Source organism: Dasypus novemcinctus, chromosome 25 (assembly GCF_030445035.2).
Source record: "Dasypus novemcinctus isolate mDasNov1 chromosome 25, mDasNov1.1.hap2, whole genome shotgun sequence".
Taxonomy (NCBI): domain Eukaryota; kingdom Metazoa; phylum Chordata; class Mammalia; order Cingulata; family Dasypodidae; genus Dasypus; species Dasypus novemcinctus.
Window position 1 is genome coordinate 23,465,560 of NC_080697.1, and position 24,820 is coordinate 23,490,379.

Genomic DNA, 24,820 nt, shown 5'->3' on the forward strand with positions numbered 1-24,820 from the left:
AGCCATAAGGTCACGAGACACACACTTTATTTCCACTCGCTCTGAGTCACTTCCCCTTGCCGTTTCCACATCAACAAAATGGGGAACGAAGGCCTTTCCTATCGCAAGGGCCTGCTGAGTGCAGTCACTTAACTAATTGGAAATGACCTTGCAGTCACAGCGAGCCAGGCCTGGGTTTCTGTGCAAGGCTGGGCCTTACTGGCTTCCCGCAGATGCCCCATCCCCAGCGCCGGCCTGAGCCCTTTCAGCTCCCAGTTCCTGCGGAGGCCAAGCATTCTGCCTGCTTTCAGGACCACACAATCCATCATTTGGTTAATTCCTTGCCCTCCCCTCCAAGCATCCCTCCTTGCGCAGAAAAGAACCAAAAAGGTTGTGATTATCACCGGCTATAATTCATTGTAATTCAAAAAGCATTTATTGAGACTCTGCCACATTCTGTGCTCCCCACCCCCGCACTCACGACCCACTCAGGAACTTTCTGTTGCCAGCACCTGCCGACCTAGAGGCCACCTGACTTGGGGCTGGCTCTCAGTGGGGCAGGAGGAGAGAACAAGGGCACGTTAGCCAGTGCTTCCTTGTTAAGGCACCTCTTTTCTCCTTGCTAGATCAAGGCTTCTGATCCCTGCAATTAGCCATGTTTTCCTCACCTCCTGTTTGATCTCTGGGTTCCACTGCTTTCCTGATCCTTCAAAAAAATCGCACTCACCTTGCTCCTTATTTGCTAGCTCATGAATGACTTTTGGCTGGCCTTTTTTCTTTTTCTTTCTCTGTCTCCCCTCCCTCATTTAACAAACCTTTATTGAGGCCTTCCTACGTTTCTAGAGGGAGGCTAGTCCCTGGAGATAGGAAGATAAACAGATCTGGGAAGAGGGCCCATGCCGAACAGAGACTCACAATTCAGTGAAAAGGGGAAAAATACAGCCACAGCATGGCACAGGGTCACATAGGGTCGCATAGGGCCCTGCACATGATGTAGGATCATGAAAGAAGACTTGCCTAGTGGGCTTCAGAGCATGAGAGAGAGGACAGCAAGATTAGAAGCCACAGGCCACGGAATTTGGCTGGTGGGAAGGAATCGTTAGGAAAAGGGACTGTCAGGAGGCAGCATGCTAAAGAATTTTGAATCCATCCTATAGAAAAGAGATTTTCATTTAAAAAAACATGACTTTGGCAATACCATGAGGATGAAGCAGGTCGTGAGTTAGGGGGCAAAAGGAGCAGGATAAGGGCTGAAGCGAGTAAACAGTGCTAGTCCACGTTTAACAAACAGCTCTCTCCAAAAGTCCTGATTGGTGGCCAGTTTCTGGCAGGTAAGTATTTGCACCATGGCCAGTTTCAGGCTTTCAACGTGACATCACTGAACGTGGGGTTGGGAAGAAAAGGGCACCATCAGCCCCTGAGAGCTAGTTCCACACATCACTGGCCTGAAGACAAGAGAACCAGAGGACACAAAGGGCAGATTCCAGGGTGAATGGCCTCAAGCCCGATTCGGAGCCTGATGCCTGCCTTGTCCTGGCAAAGGTATCACAACTCAGCACTTTGAGGCAGCATCACACAAGGTACTCAGGAGCACAAAAATGGCAGATGTGGTCCTTCCTCCAGGGAGCTTCTGTTCTCCCATCTCCTAAACGTCATCATTTTCAAAAGCAAACTCTTTGTCATCTCTAACTCCAAACTAAATTCTTCCCCAACTTCCCCACTTTGAATAATGATATCAGATTTTTCCTTCTCTCTCCGTCTTAAATTCCGGCAAATCTCTTTTCCTTCCCTGAGTGGGTTACATGGTTATGCAGGGAAATTTGGTGCCAGGATGCATGCATGCTTCAATTGGATGTTTGACTGAGTCTGTCCCCATTTTCTTGAGAGGTTGATGAGAGTGCTGGGTGATAAGTAAGTGGATTCATATCTGGCCAAATGGTTTCCTCTCCAAAGATTGCGATCAAGTGATCATCTGTTGTTTCATTTCCCCCTGAGTTTCCACCTTTTCATTTGTATTATAAATGTGAGGTTCTTCACATAGTTCATCCCCAGCCTTGGATGAGGAAGATGTGGTCAAGCAGCATAATGGATTATTATTTTTTAATTAGGGTTTAAGCTAACGGTAAGCTCCTTATTAGTCACTATGATGTGGCTACCAAAAAAGTTACTGCAGTGTTGGAGTTACTAGAAAACAACAGTGCCTTTCTCCCTTGGTTCTGCACAGATGCCACCACTCCTCCTTCTGGGCACTGCTGGCTCAGAGGTGTGTTCTAAGAAGAAGGCAGCTGAGCATTGGGCAGACTGGAGACACTGTTACCTGGGTGGTCTCATAAAACTGAGGCAGAGGGGAGTCCTGGGAAGTGAGGACATGAATGCCAGTTTCAAGCGGTGGAAGGGCTGCCCTGTAGAAGATTTTTCGACTCTTTCATCCAAGTCAAGGTTGAAAATGTGTAAGAGAGAGGAGAGAAGACATTTTTACACTGGCCTATCACACACTGGGTAGCTCTTTATAAAGTGTTTGCAAGGTCATTATTTTGCTGATACTCCCAAAGTGGGTGTCATTCCCATTTTGAGGATGAGGAAGAGGCTGAGCAACTTGCCCAGGGTTCATCTTTCTTAGGTGGCATAAGCAGGACCAGAACTCAGATTTCCCATCTTTATCCAACGAACACAGCACGTGCTAAGTCCCATCAGCAAGCCCACCCACTCTGAGCTTTGTCTCCACACAAGGTTATTTCCACACCAGAGCAGACAGCCCGGACAAATACTGCTTTTCTGAATACGGCCCCAGAATGCTGCTTGAACAAAAGCTCTCAACATATAGACTTACAAGTTTCTAGCAATGTAGTTCTAAAAGTGAGGCAGCCCTTTTGGGAAAGTAGTATGTATAATAATGGATATGTAGAGTTTTATTAAGGTATCTTTTATAAATATATATTACAAACAGAAAAAGAAATTGAGGACAGAAAGGAAGCTTAAGCACTTTTTTTAACCATAAAATGCAAATACAGGTCTAAGAGTACAAGTATTGTCCCCCTCCTATCACCACTTTGAAAATAACAAAAAACATTCTCTTACATTGATTGTACCCTTTGGATGGATTGTATGCTTTATTAATATGTATCAATAAAATTGATAAAAAAAGAATGCATCCTCTTGAACAAGCTTCTCCACCTGCCATCCCCCAAGTTGCTATTCTTTTTCAAATCTAGTATACACCAAAAATTTGCTTTCTGTAAACAAATATCAAAACCATTAAACATGACAATGCACCCCATCTGTACACTTCAGCAATTAGCTTTCATTTTAAGGTGAATTGGATAAAATAGCAATTTTGATGTCCTGTCAAGTGCATAGGGTGCCACCTATGTGTGAAAAGACTTGGGGAAATTAAAAATAGATGGAAAAATTCTCAGCAGCTAAAAATGTTAACTAACACAACTCTAAGGTACCACTACAAACATGTTAAACAAGCCAAGAATGATAATAAAATCTTAAGTTTATTGGCTTGTAGTGAGACTGTACAATTGCCAATTGATTCACAACTGGCTTTCTGAAGAGCAAGCTAGTTATACAAAAAATATCTCATATTTGTTTCTCTGGCCACCCAATTTTGGGAAATATACCCTAAATACTTCAGGGTATATGTATAGATTACTTGTACAAAGAGGTTTATAATGTACTATTCATAATAGTAAAATAGTGAAAATCAGAACAAATGCTCAGGAAAATGCCTACGGAAAAAAATCTTAGCAATGTCAATAATGACAAAATCTATGATAAAAACATATAGAGTGGTAAAACCAGAAAATATTTATATAAAAAATGACAGACTGGAATTTACATACCATCATAACTACATAAAACACATCTACTTTTACAATTACATAAAGTTAAAAAGATATTAAGTTCTCTTACTATTATATTGGTTAAATATATAATAAAAATGGATAAAGGGATTTCACAAGAATAAAACCTGGCCCAACTTCCTGTGTTTCCACCTCTAGCTCTGATTCTAGCACAGTCTTTTGTCCCTTCCAGGTTCCCAAAGAGAGCGGACAACCTTCTTACCACAAAACTAGAGAGAATAGGTAGGTCCCCTGGCTTCCAGATTCCTGGATCTGATCCCAAATCAGGATTTGGGGTCAATGGGCATCTCAATAAAATCTGTCAAGTGAACTGGTACTACAGGAAGTTATCCTCAACTCCAAACCATCCTCCAAGAGACCAAAGTGTCTGCAAGGCCTCAGGATTCTTGGTCTAGCCGTGACCTTGATTCCCTCTCCAGCCCTAGAGCTGCTATGCCCTGAGGCCCTGGGCAGTCTCCCTTCCTCCTCCCTCCACCCCTGCTACAGGGCTCAGTTATTTCATAACTGAAATAACAGCAGTTAACCCTCACAGAGCACTCACCAACCCAGGTCCTGGGTTTAACACACATGAGCTCATTTAATCCTAATAACAAACAGAAAAGGCAGGTCCTGTTCCCACTCCGTTTCACCATGAGGAACTGAGGCTGAGACAAATGAGTAGCTTCCCAAAGGTCACGCGGCCAGCAGAGCAGAAGTGTGATAAGCCAACAGGGGCCTGAGGGGCCTTGCCACCCCTGTGGGCTTGCCACATGGAAGGAGGCCTAGTCCCCCAGGGAATGTCCTTTGGAGTTCTGGATTCTTTTTTTCCCTCCCTCCCTCCCTCCCTTCCTTTCTTCCTTCCTTCCTTCCTTCCTTCCTTCCTTCCTTTCGATGTACTGGGGCCTGGGATTGAACCCCAGAACTCTTTAGAGGGAAGCCCACACTCAACCACTGAGCCACATCAGCTCCTCTGAGTTGGTTTTTTCATTTGTTTGCTTGATTTTTGTTTTTCTGTCTTTACGGGGCACAGGGAACCGAACCTGGGAACCCCCATGTGGGAAGCAAGTGCTCAACCGCTTGAGTCACATCTGCTGTCCTCTGGATTCTAATGGTAATAAAAATGGGCGCTAGACCATATAACCTATAAAACATAACCTCAAACAGCAGTTGGTCCTGTGGGTTCCTCATCCCAGCTTCAGGCATAGTTGGAATCACTTGAGGAGTTTTTAAAAGTATCGAAGTCCAAGTCTTAGTCCCATCCAAGTGAATGGGGAACTCTGGGTGTGAGGCCATCTGTATATTTTAATAACAACCCAGGATATTGTAGTACACACCCAGGGAGGGTGGAGAACCACTGCTTTGACCCCTTTCTCACTGATGTGAAATTGAGTGTTAGAGATGCTAAAATGTGAGGGCTCTGAGCTGGAACTCAGGTCTTTAAATTCTCAGGGCTGCAGTCTCCTACCACCATGGCGGTGTTCACCAAATACTTGTGTGGAGACATCCCAGTGAGTTACGATTCTTAGATGCAGGACTTTCCCAAGGATCTCCGGGTTTCTTATTTAAGAATACAGTAGTGGTTTCTGTTTTAGTTTCTCAGTGTTACCCAAACCCTTTATTGGGAAATGGGTAACAAGAGGAGAAGTGGTTTCACTTATTGAGGGCTCAGAAAATTTGGAGGAACCCTGATCTTTAAAAAATCCAGCCATGGTAGGATTTCCAAAGTAGGGAAATCTTAAATCAAGAAATCCCCAAGTTTATATCTCTTCACTAGTGATATGCCAAACCACTATTTCATCTGTAGAGGGATTTTTCTTCTCCGTTTAGAAAAATAAAATACAAAGGGAAAACCCAACTGAAAAATTCCTGGCCTGAAAGGTAGCAAGATTACTGTTATCCTTTTAAAATTGCTAGGGAAGGAAAAGATCTCATGGACCCCAAATCAAGCAAAACAAATTATAGCCAGGTAGCCAGTGGCAGGAATTGACCCACAGAGCCTCGTGTGGATCACAGTTTGAATAGTAAGACCCTGAGAATGGGAGTTTACAGGTAAAGAGCTCAGCAATGAGCCATCAAAAAAAAAAAGAAAGAAAAGAAAAGGCCTGAGTTGTCTGTCCTCACCCTGGTGCAGAGCCTCACTCACATATTAATTCCAGTCTGTTGTGAAAAGTAATTGATGGGGAGACTACTGAGACTTATGTAATTAACAAATATGAAAATTTCAAAGATTAAATGGATATTTTCTACACAAAGATGCTCCCATGGTTACACCTGAGTATGTGTAAGAATAGGAGACAAAGAGGAAATTAAAATAGTTGTGGTAGAGAGGTAATTAAGTCTTCTTTCTTAATGTTGCTTTGGTTTTAATAATAAATACCTCGAAAGAATCACTTTGGGGAAGCAGATATGGCTCAAGCAGTTGGGCACCTGCCGACCACACGGGAGGTCCCAGGTTTGGATTCTGGTGCCTCCTAGAGAAGATGAGCAATACAACAAGCTGATGTGATGGGCTGGCTTGGCAAGTTGACACAAGATGACCCAATGAGATAACACAATGAAGAGACACAACAAGGAAACACAATGAGATACAAACGGGAGTGGAGCTGAGTCAAGACATTGGATGCCTCCCTCCCACATGGGAGGTTCTGGGTTTGGTTCCCAGTGCCTCCTAAAAAGAAGATGAGCAGACAGAGAGAGCACACAAAAAACAGATACCACAGACAGTGAACGCAAACAAAGGGGGGAGGGAGAAATAAAAAGTTTTTTAAAGATAGTGTATATAATACTAAAAAAAAATATTAAAAACAAAAAAAGAATCACTTTGGCCACTTCTTTAAAAACATTTGGCTCAAACCTGAAAATAAGGAGGATATGACTATGTTCTCAGCCCCAAGTCCCAGTGTAGGCGATTTAGAAATGGCATAGTCAGAATCCCTGGACTTTTCTATAAAAGTCATAAATCCCACTCCCTTCTTGTCAGATATAAGTCTACATTTGACATAACAGCCCCCAGGTCCTTTCTTATTTGGCTATTCTTTCATTGAGGTTTCCGAAGTTCACAGGAAGTCAGAAAAAAGAATAGCAACCTGCGGCTTCACCGCAGACAAGAGGCAGAGGGAGAGGGAGCATAGCAGAGCTGCGTGGGTACCCTCAGCCAGACTGAGGCTGAACTGCACTCCCCAGCAGGCCCGAACATGGAAGAAGTGGACGCAAGCAGAACTGGGTGGGAGGGGAGGGGGAGTGATAGCCCCATCGATGTTTGCAAGAGCTCCAAAGAGAACAAAGTTCTTTTCTCTTGTTCTGTTGACTGAGAATTTTCTGGTTATCTCACAAAGACACACAAAAAAGGGCTAAGATTTTAATTTCTTTTAAAGTACATCCAACTTAAAACCCAGAAAGATACTCAGATAACTTTCGGCAAGTCACTGCACCTGTCGGGACCTCAGACACTTGGTCTAAAAAGTGAGGGGATTTGTGAGAGGACCATTTTTCCAACAAAGTCTTGAGCATGAATATTTCCAACATTAAAAATGATACCTCATCCAGAAGCAGATGGCTCAAGTGATAAGGCCTCCACCTACCATATGGGAAGACCTGGGTTTGTTCCCTGGGGCCTACTGGTGAAAAAGAAGTGAAAGCATGCCTGTGTGGTGAGCCAGTGTTTGCGTGGCAAGCTGAGTGCCTGTGCAGCGAGCCAAGTGCCCGCATGAGTGCCCGTGTGGTGAGCCAAGTGCCAGTGCAGCAAGCTGAGTGTCCGTGTGGTGAGCCAGTGCCCGCACAAGTGAGTCACACAGCAACATGATGATACAACAAAAGATAAACAAAGGGGAGAGTCAAGGCGAAGCACAGCGGAGACTAGGAACTGAGGTGGCACAATAGACAGGGAACCTCTCTCCACATCAGAGGTCTCCAGGATCGAATCCTGGTGAATCCTAGAGGAGAAAGACAAGAAGAGAAGACAAAAAGAGAAACAGATGCAGAAGATCACACAGAGAATGGGCACAGACAGCAAAAACAGTGGGGCAGGTGGAGCTTAGTGGTTGAGCACCTGCTTTGCATATTCAAGGTCCCAGGTTCAATCCCCAGCACCTCCTGAAATAAAATATAAAATAAATAAATAAATAAAAGTCAGGGGAGCAGATGTAGCTCACGGGGTTGAGGGCCTGCTTCCCGTACAAGGTCTTGGGTTCAATCCCTGGTACCTGCTTTTAAAAAAAAGGTGATACCCTGGTTCTTGAGGTGGCTGAAATCTTCACTGTTTGGCTGAAAATGTTTTAATGTTTGCAGAATCCCCAAAACACCTTGCAGTGGCCCAGAACTCCGTAAAGCCCAGGTTAATTCCCCTGGACCAGATTCAATGATTCCCAAAGCGCCGTCCTGAATCTAAAATCATTAGCCAAAAGAAGGGAGAGCTTTGAGAAAGAAATGAGAAAGCTGAGTAAAAAATATGAGGCAGGGAAAAATAGCAAAAGAGAGAGAAAAAAAAGAATAATTTAGGGTGTCGGTAAGGGGAAAAAATAACACTAGCTTTGCTGTTCTCATTGAGGGTGAGAGCTAGACCTGATGGACCTTAGAAATGATCTATTTTTATCTCCTTTGCTTTACAGATGAGGAAGCTGAGGCCCAGAGATGTTAAGTGGCCTTCCCAAAGACACAAAGCTACGTGACTGTTAATGGTAGGGAAGAGAGCAGGGACCCTTTGGTGGAGTATAACCCCAGGACTAAAGGACCTGAGGACTTATCAGGGGTCCTGGCTACTCAACGTAAATCCCATGGTGCGTGCTAGAGCGCAGGGTATCCCTTACAAACTGACTGCGCAGGCGATTCCAGGCAGGGACAGAGTTGGAGGAAGAGGCATCGATGTCGTCCAGAACCTTCTCACCTGCACCCCTCTCCCCAGAAACTGAGACCTCAGGCCACTGTGCCCCTCCATGACCTTTGCCCTGCCTGGACCACCTCAGATTGCCCTCTTGGCAGAAGCTCCTTCCCAGCCCGAGCCAGTGCGCTCCCCTGCCCAGAAACAGAACCTCCATTTAAATGGTGGCCTGAGGCGAACACTCTCCCCTCCTCATCCCTTTCTCCCTGGAGGTGGTACTGGCTCTGCTTCTGGGGGGGAGAGCACCCTGGCTCAGAAAGTTTAAGAGACTAGCTTAGGGCCCACCCTCAGCGGGAGGCAGAAGTGAGACCGGAACAGAGACCTCCCGGCCCGCAGCCTCCGCATCACACTCTGGCCCGAGGAGGCTGTGGGAGAGGTGTGTTCATAGCGTCCAGCCGCGTGGTGAGACACATTTCGAGGCCTGCCCCACCCAGTCAAATCATCCAGGCCAAGTCGTGTGGCCTCCCTGAGCCCCATTTTGCTCACCTCCCCAAACCGGGCACATTAATACTATCTCCCCTAGAACTCTTGCAAAGATCATAAAACAATGTATACAAAAACACTTGGTAAACTACAAATTCCCAACACAAATGCTGGTAACAATCACAGAATGTGTGTGTTCCTGATTCCTTCCAGCTTCTATGTAAACATTTCAATGTTAGGGCCTCATTCTTGTCAAAAACAACTCATTCCTTCCATTTCTAGCCCTCTGGTTCTAAACACAGGACTATAGAGAAATGTGGGGATTTAGGGGGCTCACAAATTGTTCCATGCCAGGACCACCTGCTCCTCATACACAATGTAACTCCAACCTCGTGGAGCCCATAGAAATCAGCTGGGATAAGATTTGCTAGTGCCAGTAAAACTGGACACCTTACAGGCCTCTTGGCTTCCCAGGAGGGTCCATGACAATGGGAGGGTGGTCAAGCCTCCCTGGTCCTGCCCACAGAAGCCTGGATGGAATCAACCCAGCTCCCTGCTCTCTGTCTCCAGGCCATAGACTCTTCGGATTTTTGAACTGAAAGGGCTTTCAAAGCCTCACACCCATGGATCATCTCCCACAGCCTTGCAGTCACCCAGATGCAGCTCCTCTGACACTCAGTCCCCTCTGCAGCCCGGTCTCTGTGCGTCCATGAGCTGAGGTGGCACCACAGCCCCCTTATTTCCCACAGCTCTGAACAAGCAGACCAACCGCCCACTCTCGGGTTCTATTCTCGTCTGTCAACATCACCATCACCATCACCATCATTTGTCAAGTGCCTAATTGCACATGGCTTTGTGCCAGGTGACAGGAATGAAGAATCAGAGAACACAGGTTGCCCTGCTTGCTGCTGTGGCCCACAGTCCTTCTGGGAACAAACAGGTCATACAGGCAAAAAACTAAATGGAGACATGAATGGACAAAGTACGCTGATTCAATGCAGGTGAGGTTCACCAAAGGGTGGGGAAAAAGGCTACGGCAGAATTGGGGGAAGAAGAAGGCCCATGGTGGAGCGGCATGTGGGGCAGAGCCAGGAGGCAGGAAACCCGGGCTCTGGGTCCTACCTCTTCACCACCTAGTAGCTTGTGGCCTTAAGTTACAGACTGAATCATGCCCCCCACAAGGACATGTTCAAGTCCTAATACCTGGTCCCATTGGTGTGAACTCATTTGTAAATAGGATCTTTAAAATATTATTAGTTTAAGGTAAGGCCAAACTGAGTCAGGGTGGGCCTTAGTCCATCATGACTAGAGTCCTTTGAAGCAGAGGACTTTTGGACACAGTAGGGGGAGAGAGACAGGGAGAGACCCAGCCCCATGATGGAGGCAGAGATTGAGTTTGGGTTGCTGGCAAGCCACCACCAGAACGCTATGGATTTCAGAGAAGGCATGATCCTGCCAACACCTTGCTTTTGGATACCTAGCCTCCAAAACTGTGAGAAAATAAATTCCTATTGCTTAAGTCAACCAGTCTGTGGTATTTGTTACAGCAGCCCCGACAAACTAAGACACCTCAAGAAAGCCCTTTTGCCTTCTTAGACATAAATTTATGCTTCTGCCATAAATTGTAATAATTTTATCCACATAGACTAGCCCAAATAATCAGAATATTACAGGATTTAGAATTGGAAGGGGTCTAAGAGATCATTCAGTCTGGTGGTTTCAAAACCTGGATGCTCCTCGGGGAGCAGGGGTAGGGTGGGGGATTGTTAGAAATACCATAGATCTGCTGGTAAGAACTAGAGGGTGGGGCAAAGGAACCTTTATTTTAACAGGGAGTTATGACGCAGCAAGTTGGGAATCACTGGATCACAGTTGGTAAGACTGATGGCCAGAGAAGAAAAATAACTGGCCCAAACTCACACACTTGGTTCAGGGCAAAGTAGAACTAAAGTCTCTTCCTCCCAGGCTTCATTCCATCTCTAAGACCTCAGATTCTAAGGGTTCCATATGCACCTTGTCGGGGATAGGTGGTTACAATGTTTTCCTACTGCCCAGGGGAACTACAGATGCTGCATTTCCAAGTCCATGCTATTCCTAGTGTGAATGGACTCTCACACAGGAAGACAACTTGCTTCTGCCCTCCAACCCCTTCAAACATCATGGAATAGTGGGGACAGCCATTAGCTTCTAGTCCCTGCTCTGCAAGTAACCATGAAACTTTGACCAAGTCAGTTTGCCTAGTTGGGCCCATGGTATCTGCTGTACAAAGAGTAACACTGGACTCTCTCAGGTCCCTTCCAGCAGATATGTTATCTGCTTTACAACACTTCAGGGTGGAAGGAAACTTAGACATCTGCTCATCCAGAGCTTCCCCTCTAGAGTACCTGGAGGAATTGATCCCTTAGTCCTCAGGGCATCTGGGTAAAGTCTGCTGTGATGACCCTCTGGGCCAGGTGGTCTCCACTTTCACACAAGCCCCCGGGCTCCAAACCACCTCCAGTTTGCCATACAATATTTTCATTGTATTGACCAGAACATGAAAAAGGGTTTGAAACCTCCAGTCTTAATCAAATGCTCTCTGCAGACTGAGCGGCCTGCCTCCCCAGCCTGCTTGATCCCCTCAGTCATCTGGGCCTTCCTGCCTTATAAACCAGTCTTTCCAACTTTCAGGGAGCTCTAATTGCTAGAAAACTCTGTGTTATGTGCACCACAAACCTGCCTTCTCACAGCTGTTGGTCCTGGTTGGACTTCTGTCCTCTGGGGACACACTGAATTGGTTCAATATCTCTTCAATATAAGATCCCTTCAACTTTTTCAAAGCAGCGCTGGATTCCCCTAGAGGCTTTTCCTCTCCAGTCTACCTCCCTCCTCCCCCCCGCCCCCCCAAGTTCCTTCTTTGTGCCTCAGAAGTTGAGTCATGCTTTTCACTCTTCTTGTTGCTCTAGAAGATTCCTTCCCAAGGCCCATCTACGAGGATCTCAGGTCTTAATGAGGCAAAAGCAGGGAGGAGCTATTGGTCCTGTTTCAGTCACTTGCCCAAGGTCAGTTCCCTCCAGAGGTCTGGCTGCCCCCAGCTAGAGGGAATAGAGTATTCCAACCACCACCACTCAAAGCCCCTCTCCAGGCAAAGAGCTATGGAAGGAGTTTGGCCAAGGGGGATGCTTTCACACAGCACTTGCTGGAGAAGTTTCTGAGTGAACTTGTTGGCAGGAGAACTGATGTGTGCTTTGAACATAGTCTTATACTCCCTGGCCCTCTCTGTTCTTGCAAAGAGAACGGCACGCTGTAGGCAAGGGCTCTTCACTGAGGCTGGGGAGGGGCCTGAAGCTCAGGTCAGGGTGTTTGCTCTTCTAAAGTAGGGGCAGTAGGAATATAAATTAGTGAAGCAGACCAGGCATAGGTGATGGGAGCTAAGCTGAATTAGAGGGCAGAAACTCTGACAAAGGGAGCTGCTCAGAGTCAGCTGATGGCTGCTACATGGAAATGAAGGCTCCATTGGACCACTTCTTCTAGTTTTCCATGAGAAGCTGGAAATCCATATTTTCAATGTGAAATCTCCTATTTTTAAAATATTGGCTCAATCTTACAAAATATACTGTAAGCTAATGAAAATATGTCTCTGAACTGGATTGAGTCCCAAGACCACTAGCTCTTTTCTTCTGTCCCAAATTTGGCTGGGGTCACCTCCTTTAGGACAGGGTGGTCTCGCAGCAGGACCAGGTTCTTTGGCCCTTCTCCAAGTTCTTTCTCAGTCACAATCTCTGTGTACTTGACATGGAGTTCTTTGCAGGTAGGTACCCCTAGAATCCCAACCATTCTCCCCTCAACTGAAAAAGAAGTTTGAGGAAGATGGCAGACTTCAGCAAATGATAAAATAACACACTTTCTGGTTCTCTGGCTGATCATTTATACCCTATTTCTAGTGTTGAATATATTAACAATAACAACTACCATTTATTGAGCACTTTTTACATGTCAGGCTTGGTGATAAGTAATGTACACAAATGTTCTCACATAATCCACATAACATACTGTCCCCCTTAAAGAACCCACAAACACCAAGAGAATAGGGGCCATCTAACTCCTTCCCATCACACATGCCAGTGCATGGACCAGTGATTGGTGCAAAGAAGGGATTCAATAAATATGTGCTGAATGAAGGAATGAACTATTGTTGTTTAAATAGAAATGTTCATCTCCCCATATCACAGATGAAGAATTGGAATCTTAGAGACACTAAACCAGCTGATGGCTGAAAATGGTCATAGGGCTAAGACATGGTGGGACTGAGACCTTCCCCAAGTTCACTTGACCTCAAAACCCATGTTCTTGGCCCTACATCACCTCCCCGTATGCACAGAAGACCCAGTGCCAGTTTCCAGTGCCTGCCCTTGAATTCACACCTGTCACTTTCTCAGAGAATGCCCCCAATGTGGCTCCTTCATACCCCAGCAAGCCCCCATCCGCCCCGAGGCCAACAGCTCTGCTCTTGAGCCATCTCCTGACGTTTCTAAAGGCTAATTTGGGAGTCCAACCACAGTTTCGCCTTTAAAAATAGACAAAATCAAGAGAGGAAACCCACCACTGAGGTCTGAGAATGCCTCCTTTTCTCAAAGCTGCTTCAGATGATTGAAGAGGCCTGCAGGTCTGATGCTGAAGCTAAGAACCACAGCATGAGAGAAGCATGGCTGACCACTCTTGGCCTAGAATAGGAGACTTAGAGGCAAGGCACCCACTTTCTAGAACTTACCATCTCCTTGCCTTCTGCTTTGCTTTAATCCTTTGTGCCCTAAGCTGCACAGGAGGCAAGCAAATGAAGGACTGGCAGTGAATTGAAGGTACACACAACTCATAAAGGAAAAAAAAATATATCAAGCACAGGAAAGGGACAGGACAGGGAAAAGTGCAAAGACAGTAAAGGAAGGGCTTGGGATAGACCCAAACAGAGGTGAGAAGGTGGGAATGATTACTGATATGGTATCAAACCCACTTGCAGTAGGAGGCAAGAAATTATTGTAACTTTAACTTGAATGTGAGCACACGTATAAGTCTTTTCAATGTTGCTTAATGACCAGATCTTCCCATCCCCAGGTATCCAGAAAGCATCGCTGACTGCCCTGCTCCCTCCTGGAAGCCATTTCAGTCCAAAAATACAAGGCAGGTAGTACATAGATGCATTGTTTAAAGTAAATAATGCTCTGATTTCTCCTTCTGCCCCATTGCATCATCAAACTCCCCTTTCAACAATTTCAGTACAACACAGCAGTTCAGATAATGATACAGTAAGGTACAAGGCTAACTACTTTAACTCCTAGTAACTCTGAGTTACCAGCAAGGCAAGTCCCCACCATGGGCCTCAGTTGCTTCATTTCAGCACAAGGGGGTTGGACCAGCTCTTACATTCTTGAAGTCCTTACTGTAAAATCTCTGTGTACTTGACATTGAGTTCTTTGTAGGTAGGTACCCGTAGAACCCCCCAGGCTAGCACATGGCCTGGCCATAGTCGGGGCTCAGTGCATGCCCGTGAAGAGATTCTGCGAGTATAAGATGGTAGAAGGAGAGCTAAAGGGAAGGAGGTGAGGTGAAAGGGACCATAGGACAAAGCATTTGAAAAGAGGCAAATAGAGGTTGGAAAATATTGGGAAGAGGGAGGGTATAACAAGAAGCTGATATTCCTCTCTCTTTTTATCCCAATATCACAGCTCTATTTATTCTGAGAAGCAACCAGCTGCAGCTCCAAAATAGATGTACTGAGAAACGCCTCTAATGACAGAGAAGGCTTCTGAGGGAGCTGAGGTTAAAACAGCCCTTTTCCAGGGAGGGGAAAGGAGAAGAGATGGGAGAAGAGAGACGCTCTTGGGTGCCCTTCCCACTGACCCCTGCCTCCTTCACCCCCTCCTCCCCTGAGCCTGAGGCAGTCGTGATTCTTCTCGCCAGCATCCAGGGCAGACCCCACTGCTGGCCCTGCAGGTTACGCCGCAGACCCCAGGGAGAATGCCAGCTCTTCCCTGCCAGGGGCTTCCATCAGCAGGTGTGAAGAATGTCTTTCTTCTCTCTGGACCTGAATATCCTTTCCAAACAGGACAGAGCAGGAGAGATGAGGAGATGACCTGACGGCACTAGAGGAAGTGTAAAGCGTGCTGTACTGAGTTTGTGTGTGTGACGGCGCAGCCACGTGTGTGTGCAGGAGTGGGGAGTGAGGAAGATGGGGAGGGGGATGAGTGTGTTTGGGACAGAGCCGTTCCCTCCCTTCCCTTCCTCTGAAACAACCTCGCGGCCCAACGCGATCCCCATGAGTCTGGGCTGCTAAGAACGGCAGGTCAATCCCAACCCCAAAGCAGGTCCAGCCTGGGTCTGACTCCACCAAGTTCTCTTTGTTTCCCCATCGACACTGACCGCACTTGCAGGGGACAGATCTGGGGTGGCTGCAGGGAAAGGAAAGTCTCCCCTGAAGTCCCACAGCCTGCCTCCCCCCTTGCTGGACACTGGGCTGAGAATGGACAGCTGGAGTAGCCAAAACATCTGTTTTGGCCTGTTTGTTCAGTCCCTCACCATCCCCAGCAGGACCAAGAAGCTTCAAGGACTCCCAGGACACAATTTCCAGACTTTCTGTCTAATTGCCCAGCAGGCCAGACCCTCCAGCTACCTCCCTGCCCCCACCAGGCCGGCAGGAGGACCACTTGACTCCAGCCTCCTAGAGCAAAGAGCCTCAAATTTAAATTTTAACATTCTTTCCAAGTGACTGCATTATTTGTGTGTGTGTCTAAAACCATTAACTGGTGAAAGCAAACATTTAAAATATACCAGAATGTTGGCTGCCCTATTTAGGTATTTCATCTTCTCCCTCTTCTTTTTCTTTTTTAATCTACTAAGCCTCAAAATCTAGATGAGGCCCAGGCTGCTCTAGGACTTTAGAGACCTTGTTCTCAGGCACCTGCTACCTTCTTAAATGAAACTGAGGATTCCAATACCAGGTAAGCTAGAATACAGCCTTCTCTTGCCCTCCTCTCTTCTTCTCTCAGGGCAGCTCTGTTTCTAAGGCTGCTTCTCACCACTCTGCACAGCATCCCTTACCCATACCCAGTGTAGCACCCCTCCACCACACACACACACACAAGCAGGCCCCCTACATACTTGGAGCTGGCACTTCAGAATTGGCAGAGTCCTTTCCCAGCTTCTATTCTATGTGCTCAGAAGTTTCAAATGGGGACTTCCTGCCTCCCTCGGGGATATAGGCCAGGTCACAGGAAATTTGCATATTGCAAAGACAGGTTCAGGAAATGCCTCCCCAGAGTGGGAAGTTAGGTAGTGGGGGGGAGGGGGGGAGGAAGCGCAGGGGGCTAGATGTGGGTTGCCATTCTCGGATGCCTGATCTGACTGTGGCCCGGTACCAACCCTCCAGGATTTTGAGCAAACTGTGATCTGGCCAGCTGAATAACTTCCTAAAAGTCATTAGGCAAAGACTGGCCTACCATCACAAGAACCCTGGGCCCTCAGCTCTGGAATCTGCACGGTGCCTGGGACGAACGTACTGTTTACGTAGGAAACAAACTAGGCAGCATAAAGCTGACAGAGCCGTCCAAAGTCCTGTCCTAGAAGACTTGGACAGCCTTCCTCTGGGGGTGGAGGGATGGCAGAGAGCTTGAGAGGGTGGGAGGTGCTGGGGGGGCGGGTCTGAGGAGTCTGTCTTGAGGAAGGCTGAACGAATTCCTGGGACGGGATGGGATGGCGTCCCCTGAGATTTTCTGGGACGCAACTTGTTCTGTCACTGCAAGATGGAAGTTTCAAGGCAGGACTTGCCTCTTTGGGTTTCAGTTTTCTTGTCGGCCACATGCAGTGGATTATCAGGTGGGTATGGTCCTTCTCGAAAAAGAAGCCGAGAGGTTTCTTTGGCACAAGACCATGTGGAGAAGATGAAGGGCACGGTGCCAGGGCTGATCCCAGAGGCTTCAGAGTTCCAGGGCAGTGTCAACAAAAAGCGCTGTTAAAAAGGGAGGTGTATTATTGCTGTTGTAGAAGCCCCTATCATCTTATCTCACATCTGAATCCTGAGGGTCAGTTGTGTGACTTTGTTAGGAAAGTAACTTTCCGACCACTAGTCAGAACATTCTCCATCACTAGCGTTTTCAAGATGTGAAAAGCCTGGTCATCTCAGAATGTCTTAGCCTTAAAATGGGAGCCTTTGGTCTTCTAGGGGAAGGTACAGGTTAGTAACAACAAAAACCTCAATAAACATCTACTGCATGCTTTTAATATGCCTATTACAAATATTAAGTCATTTAACCCTCAAAACAAAGCAAGGAGATTGCTAGTATTATTAGCCTGCCATGTTATATATATGGGGAAACAAGCAAAGAGAGGCAAAGTAACTTTCCCAATGCCACAGAGCTAGGAAATGGCAAATGTGGCTACTATGCCCTTAACCACTGCACCATACTACCAAGTAAGGAGGCATGTTGGACTTCGTCACATTGTAGAGGAAAGCTGTGAGAACGTTGGAGGTCCCCCTTCTTGCCATTCCTTTCCCCATAGTAAAGATATGCTGCACTGTGCCAAGGCTAAGCTCTGCAAGAGCCACATTCCCAGGGTCTTCTGCCTCCCCTTAGCCTGGGGCAATCATTTGGCTATACTCCAGAAACCAACTTCAAACCACTCAATACTGATTACCTACCATGTGGGCAGACAGGAGAGAGAATACAAAACCAACATGGTGTTATTCAAGAACTTAAACCAAGTTGGAAAGACAGGCATTTCCACAAAATAATAATACAAGGCAAATGTGGTAAGTGCCACAAGAGTGGTATCAATGAAATTATCAACAGGGAACAGCAAAAGGAAAAGAAAGAAGTTCATTTTACCTGACCGGGAAGGGCAGTACCTGGGCTAGGTCTTCAATGATGGAGTGATGTGTAAAGAAGAGGGGGTGGGCAGGAAAGGCTGCCAGCAAAAGTTAGAATGAAGGTGAGCAGAACAGCAGGAAAGTCGACAGCTTGCTAAGGGTTCCGTCAAAAGTCTGGAAAGGGTCTGGGGCCTTGAGTGCCATCCTAAAGAGTTGGAATTCCTAGTGGGTAGGCCTTGAAGAGACCCCTTTGAGCGTATTTGCTGCACACAGAGAGCTGAGATTTATGAAGGTGATTCTATCCAACAGCTATGCATAAAATGGGTCTGCAGGAAAAGAACTGTCGAGGCAGAGCAATTTGTTGGCTGATGCATTGATTAAGGCAAGAATAATAAGGGTCTTGCCCAGGATGGGGGCAACAAGAAGGGCTAAATGAAGGGAGATGTCAGAAGTGGAATCCACAGGAATTGGAGGGAGAGCCTACAAGCTGCTCCAAGACATAGCAGAATGGCAGCTCCATTCATCAAGTCATAGAATGCGAAAGCTGGTGGCAAGGCAAAAAAAAGGTCTTGGGGATGGGACCATCCATGACTGGGGAGAGAAAGCAGGAGGCTGCATGATGCTTTCTTAACAAAAGCTCAAGAATTCACAGGTGAAATTTGGATTGGTCTGTGGCATTGAGTGGAACATCCCTTTATCCCTACAATTCCATAACCCTGCTTAGCAAAGCTTCTGAGGTGTAAAGCCCACACTCAAGCTCCATCTCTGTTATGAAGCTTTTTGTCATGTTCCTCAACAAGATGAGCTCTTGCTCCCTTTCCTGGAGCATCTTGATTATTGGGAATGTGTAAAGGGCACCTTCTAGGGCTCTAGGTTCCTTGGAAGCTGGGAATGGTACCTGACTCACTCTTCATAAAGCAGACCATCATTTACCCAGGAGTATGGAATTGAATGGTCCTGGCTGTTTTAAAGTTGTCATAAGGATCAAACATGTGGCTGCCTGTTGGATGCACGTAGAAGGCCCAGGGACTGGCAACAGGCACTCAACAAACAGCATTTCTGTGTGGATGTACGTACATTCCCAACGTGCACAGAGAAGTGGCAAATAAGAAGCCAGGCTCTGGGTCTAATCTTAGCTCTGCAGTGGCTTGGGTATTTCCTCACTTCCTCATCTGTAGCAGGAGAGAGAGTAATCTTGACCCACAGGACTGGGGGTGGGTGAAACGACCAGTAAGACATGTAACAGAAATGCTAAGTGACTGTACCAGCTCAGCACGTGGCAGACATTTCTGGGGCTAGTGCCAAGAGTTGTCACGTGGCCTACCCTGGACTCAAGCATAAGTGTGACTATGAGTCTGCCTTGCTTAGAGAAGAGATGTGTAATGAGAAAGATGAGGCATGCTACAAGAGCATGGTGGAGTCAGAAGAAAAGTCAGGGCTAGACCCAAACCAAAGAGTAGGATGACCTTTCAGAGTTCATGCAGTCCCAACTTCAACCCAGCGCGGAAATTCCCTCTATAGCGTTGCTACCAGGTGGTTGGCCCCCTTCTGCTTAAATCCATCTAGAAGTAAGGAACTCATTACCTCAAAACTTTAGCAGCCTGTTCCATTGCCCAGAACTCTAATTACTAGAAAGCCTTCCCTGATACTCATCCAAAATATACTTTCTGTAACTTCCACCTGGTTCTACCTTCTGGAGAGCCACAGAACAAAACGCATCTCACTTCCATCTAATGACCTTCCAATATTAGAAAACAGCTCATCTGGTTCTGACCCCTTATTCCAGTCCCCACCCCAAACAGGGTACTTTCTCAGATCCTGCAATTTTACCCATTTTCTACTGTGAAGGAGAGCAGGCGTGGCTACCATCCCTGGAGGCCCCTTCCTGTGAGCCGGCGTCATGAGAACTACCCATCTTCTACATGGTCATGCGGGTGTCGTGGGAATCCCCTGTGGCCCTGATGGCCGGTGGTGACACTGTGGGCACTTACAGAACCTCATTTCCACTGAGTGGTTCAGATTTCAAGTGGGAGTGGCTCCTTACCTACACACCCTGCTTGTGCCACAGGTATGATAAGGTTTCTTTGAGACAACAGCACCAACTGGGAGGGCCAGAGTGTGCTCGCAAGGGGGTCCCGCCTCAGCATCGGCTCAGCATGCCCCTAGTCTTGTCAGTGAGGGGCAGCTTCCTACCTAGCGCAGGGGAGGCCAGAGCCCGGAAGCTCTTCAGGTGAACTTCGGCTTCCATGGGCAAGACTCAGGAGTATGGGCTTGGGGGGAAGGAGCGTGAGACAGTTCTTTGGGGCTGCTTTGCCAAAGGTGTCAGGGAAGGAGGGCTAAACAGTGGCAGAATGGCAGAGGACGCCATGAAACCAACAGCTGTAAACCCCTGCTTCCCCGAAACATCTCTCAGTGAAAACACAGAAGGTTTCCCACCAGAAACATCTCTCAGTGAAAACACAGAAGGTTTCCCACCAGCGGTAAATTCACCCCAGCAATAAATCACTTAAGGGATGCCTTTTGCAACCCAAGGGGGAGGGGGTGGAGGGTCCAGCCCTTTTTACTCAGGCCAGGGCCACTTCCCTGGGGCACTGAAAATCTGGGTTTCACCAAAGTAAGGAAATGACACATACCTGCCATGGCAAGAGGGAGCTGCTGGGTGACTCACACCCAGGAAGCGGAAAGGGGGACCAGGTTGGCGGGGCAGGCGAGAAAGGGGAGAAAGGGAGGCTCTGGGAGGCATAAGCTCCTGGCACTGCCAGAGGCTCTGACTCCTGGCCTTGCCTCCAGGGTTAGGAACCAGATCAGCAAAATGATGGGAGGCTCAGGGCCAGACCTGGAGAAGTAAGGGCTTGTGAGTGATTGGTCAGCAATTTGCGTCCATAAAAGGAAGTTTCACAGGGAGACCAGGACCTCATCCTCCCACCACCCAGACCCAGCCAGGTTAATAAGCATCAAATAGGAGCACACTCAGTTGGGCCTTTCGTAACCCGCACATTGCATTTTCTTGGCACGACAGAGCAGAGTTGGCTGCAAACATGAATTTGAGAATGAGAAAAATTCCTGAGGGGAGGGTGGTGTTTGGCTCATCGGGGTTATCAGTGAAGAGGAGGGAGGCTGGTCAGCTCCAAAGCCCTGTAAATCTCGGTATAGAGGCCCAAGGGACCGTAGATAATTGGGGAAACTGAAAATACAGGATTGTTGGGACTCAAGCAAAACTCCACTTTCCTTAGCAACACCATCTTGAATACCAGAGATAGAAAGGTCCTTCCAGCTCAACTAGTACAGCTCCTCAGCTCACAGTTGAGGCGCTGGCACCCACGGTCCCACCAGGAAGTTCCAGGCAGAACTGGAACCATGTCTCTCCCAATCCAGATCTCTGTTTACTTTAAAACAAACAAACACACAAACACACAAACAAAAACCCATCTACACACTTTCTCCTTCAACATCCCACCAACTCTTTGAAAGACCGAAACATTTTACTGAGAGAATAGTGGAGGGCACTAGTTCCTGGCTTTCGTCTGGAAGAAGAAGAAATCTTCAACACTAGCCCAAAGGGAAAGAGAAATATAATTTTTGGCTTTTTCCCTTGACCCCATTAGCTCTAGTCAAAATATACCAGGCTCAATGTTCCGAAGGTGTTTCATCTCCCTCCCTCCCTTCTTTCCCTCCCTCCCTCCCCCTCTGTCTCTTATTCTTCTGCTCCTCTTCCTCTTTCATTCACCTGTTTTGGCTCATCATGCTAGGTCGCCCCACATCCACCCAGGCTCCTTTAGGGTTTGATCACGCTGGGCTCCGTGCTTTGGGCTGGAGCTGCTAACCGGACAGGGCTCACGTGGTTGAGGAGGAGGAGGGATGGGAGAAGGGATGAGAGTGGCAATCCCTGCTCCTCCCAATTAAACACGCAGGTTCTCCTCTGCCCTTCCTGACAGCTGCCTTGATTTTTCCTTAACCCTGACTAGGTCAAGCTTCGCTTACAGACTCAACTGTCGTAGAACAACGTGCCTTTCCTTAGTAGCCTTTGCCAGATTTGCAAAGTTGTATTTATTCCTTTGACTGTTTGCTCCAAGGCTGTCTCCCCCTCTGGATGTTAGCTTCAGGGAGGGCAGGGAGGACAGTCTGTTTACTCATCACTGTAACCCGAGACTTACTGACTCCCTGATATTTGCTGACTGCATAAATGAAAGCAAGCTTTCACCAGAGCAGTCATGTGTGAATATGTGATTCTCAGCCAATAAGATAGAGGGAGCTAATGTAGACTGGGCTTCTCCCATTCCAAATGTATAGAATACTGAATAAAATGTAACAACAACAAAAAATCCTAATCATACCTAGGCTTGAAAGAGAAAATTCCCAGGTGTTCAGAAATAGAGGAAACTCAATTCCAGAGCACTATAAGTAGGAGCTAAAGTTGTTGTGGACACAGGGGTATCGGAGAGGATGTGGGTCCAGGAGGCAGGCCTGGGAAGCTGATGTTCATGCAGGGTGGGGTAATCAGGCTACAGATCTTTTCCAGGCAGGGACTAAGAGCAGAGAAATAGCTGCCCTGCCCCTGAGGTAGGCAATAGAAAAACTGCTCACAGACCAGGGAGGTGAGGAAGCTTGACCTGTCTGTGGCTAGTTAAAAAAAAGGGAGAGAGAGAAAGAGAAATTAAAAATCAAAACCTGTGATGCTGTACTAATGTGCTGTGGGAATGCAAAGAATTAAAATGAAAACAAATCTATAAATAATGACAAATAGTTCAGGCAGAGAGAACAAGCAAACCTCTGTAAGACAATTGCTTCGGTAGAGCATTTCCACAAACAAAAACACAAGGAAATCTCTCTCCCCCCCCCCCCCACACACACACCACAATTCAAAATTACAAACCACACAAGCAAACAATGACTGTGAAGAAGGTCAGCACTTACAAATTATAGAGTAGAAAATCAAGAGCTGGAGTTAATAGGATAATTTAAGACTATGAAAAAGTATATTTGGATATTTAAATAGAGTAAAAAAGGTAAGGAAAGTCCAAGATAGTCCTAATTCTAAACTAAGGAGAGGGGATTTTGAAAAGAAGTTAAAGCTGACAATAGCTTGGAAGATGGGAGGAAAAATAGTAGCATTAAGGTGTCATTCAACCACCACACCATGGAGCCTAGAGTGCCTACAACTGAAAGCAGGAGGACTGCATCCACTATCCATGTGGAATCTGAGCCTCCTCTTGACATAGAGGTGCAACGGACACAACCAATCCAAGGTCCACAGAGAAAAGGTGGCATTGGAGTGGGAAAGTGGACATGGTGGCTGATGTGTATGGGGAATGGCAGGAAGAGATGAGATGTGGAGGCGCCTTTGGGACTTGGAGTTGCCCTGGATGGTGCTTCAGGGGCAATCACCGGACATTGTAAATCCTCCCAGGGCCCACTGGATGGAATGGGGGAGAATATGGGCCATGATGTGGACCAGTGACCATGAGGTGCAGAGATGCCCAGAGATGTACTTACCAAATGCAATGGATGTGTCATGATGATGGGAGTGAATGTTGCTGGGGGGGGGAGTGGTGGGGTGGGGGTGGTGGGGTTGAATGGGACCTCATATTTTTTTTAATGTAATATTTTTACAAAATCAATTAAAAAAAAAGGTGTCATTAAGTCCTTCCATTTTAAAGAGGAGAATAATGATACCTACTAATATTAGACTTTCAAGTCAAGTAAATGTATTAAAAATGAGCATAACCATTAAAATAATAAAAATGTAATGTATAACTTCTTAACCAATAAGATGGGAGAAAGGCAAAGATAATGCATGGCAAACATAAAGCAATATAGTAGAAATGTACCAAAGGTATTAAGTAATTGTAATAAATATAAAAAGCTTAAATTGCCTATTAAAAGACACACACCTTCAGACTTAACTTTTCAAAAATAAAGCTACATGTAAGTTAGAAGAAACATACCTAAAACATGAAGACACAGAAAAGTTAAAAATAAGGGGAAAAACATAAACCAGACAACTACTAAAAAAAAGAAAGTTCACATAGATACATAAAATAGTAAACAAGCTAGATTCGAAGAAAAAAAAAAGATTATGAGGAAAATGGTTTTAAAAAGGAAAAATTCACCCAGGAGATACAATCACAAACTTAGATGCACCAAAAAATAGAATTAAAAATACAAAGCAAAATTTGACAGAAATACAAAAAAACAAAAACAAAAACAACACTCTCTTCTCCCCACCTTCATTTGGCTTGAGTTTTCCAGTAGTGTACAGATGCCCCTGCATTCAATCCAACTGAACCTACAATACTGAGCTATGTCCAAAGCCCTGTGCTGACCTAGTAGAATTAAGACAGTTAAAAGCAGTGCAACATAGGAGAGCAAAGAGAGGGATGATGAGAAAAAATGGGAAAAACTGAACTACTACATTGAAAACATTGTAAACTGAGTACCTACCATGTTGAAAACATTGTGCTAAGTGCTAAGTTTACATTTCAAGTAACCTCACAAAAATCTGATGAAGTAATGCTATTAGTAGCTCTGATTTACAGAGAAGAAACTGAGATTCAAATATATTAAGTAACTTTTCAGAGGTAACATGACTAGTGAGTGTTAGAGTCAGAACTCAGAACATTTAGTATTCAGAATTGAGATCATCCTGGTTCTCCCTGTATCCCTAGTGCATGAAACTATGCCTGGCACAGATAAGGCAATTGATGTATATGTCTGTTGAATGAATGAATGAATGAATGAATGAATGAATGAATGAATGAATGAGCCAGTTCAGCTATAACTCCAATCCTGTGCTTTTTCTATTGTATCAGAGCACATACTCTGTTATTCCACTTAATCTTAGCTATCTGACTTTAA

The 24,820-nt window shown here is 46.1% G+C and overlaps 1 protein-coding gene across 4 annotated transcripts in view; it reads right to left on the bottom strand.

The window, feature by feature from the left end:
* Positions 1 to 24,820, bottom strand: part of PTK2B (protein tyrosine kinase 2 beta) — a 137,131-nt gene that overhangs the window by 79,682 nt on the left and 32,629 nt on the right. Inside the window, exon 1 of one of the 4 annotated variants that reach the window (XM_058287811.2) lies at positions 21,693 to 21,794. The exons of 2 other annotated variants lie outside the window; for them this stretch is intronic. The gene's annotated coding sequence lies outside the window, so the exon portion shown is untranslated. Of the gene's footprint in view, positions 1 to 16,260; positions 16,324 to 21,692; positions 21,795 to 24,820 lie in introns of those variants that run through there. One more of the 4 variants, XM_058287812.2, reaches the window with a different exon arrangement.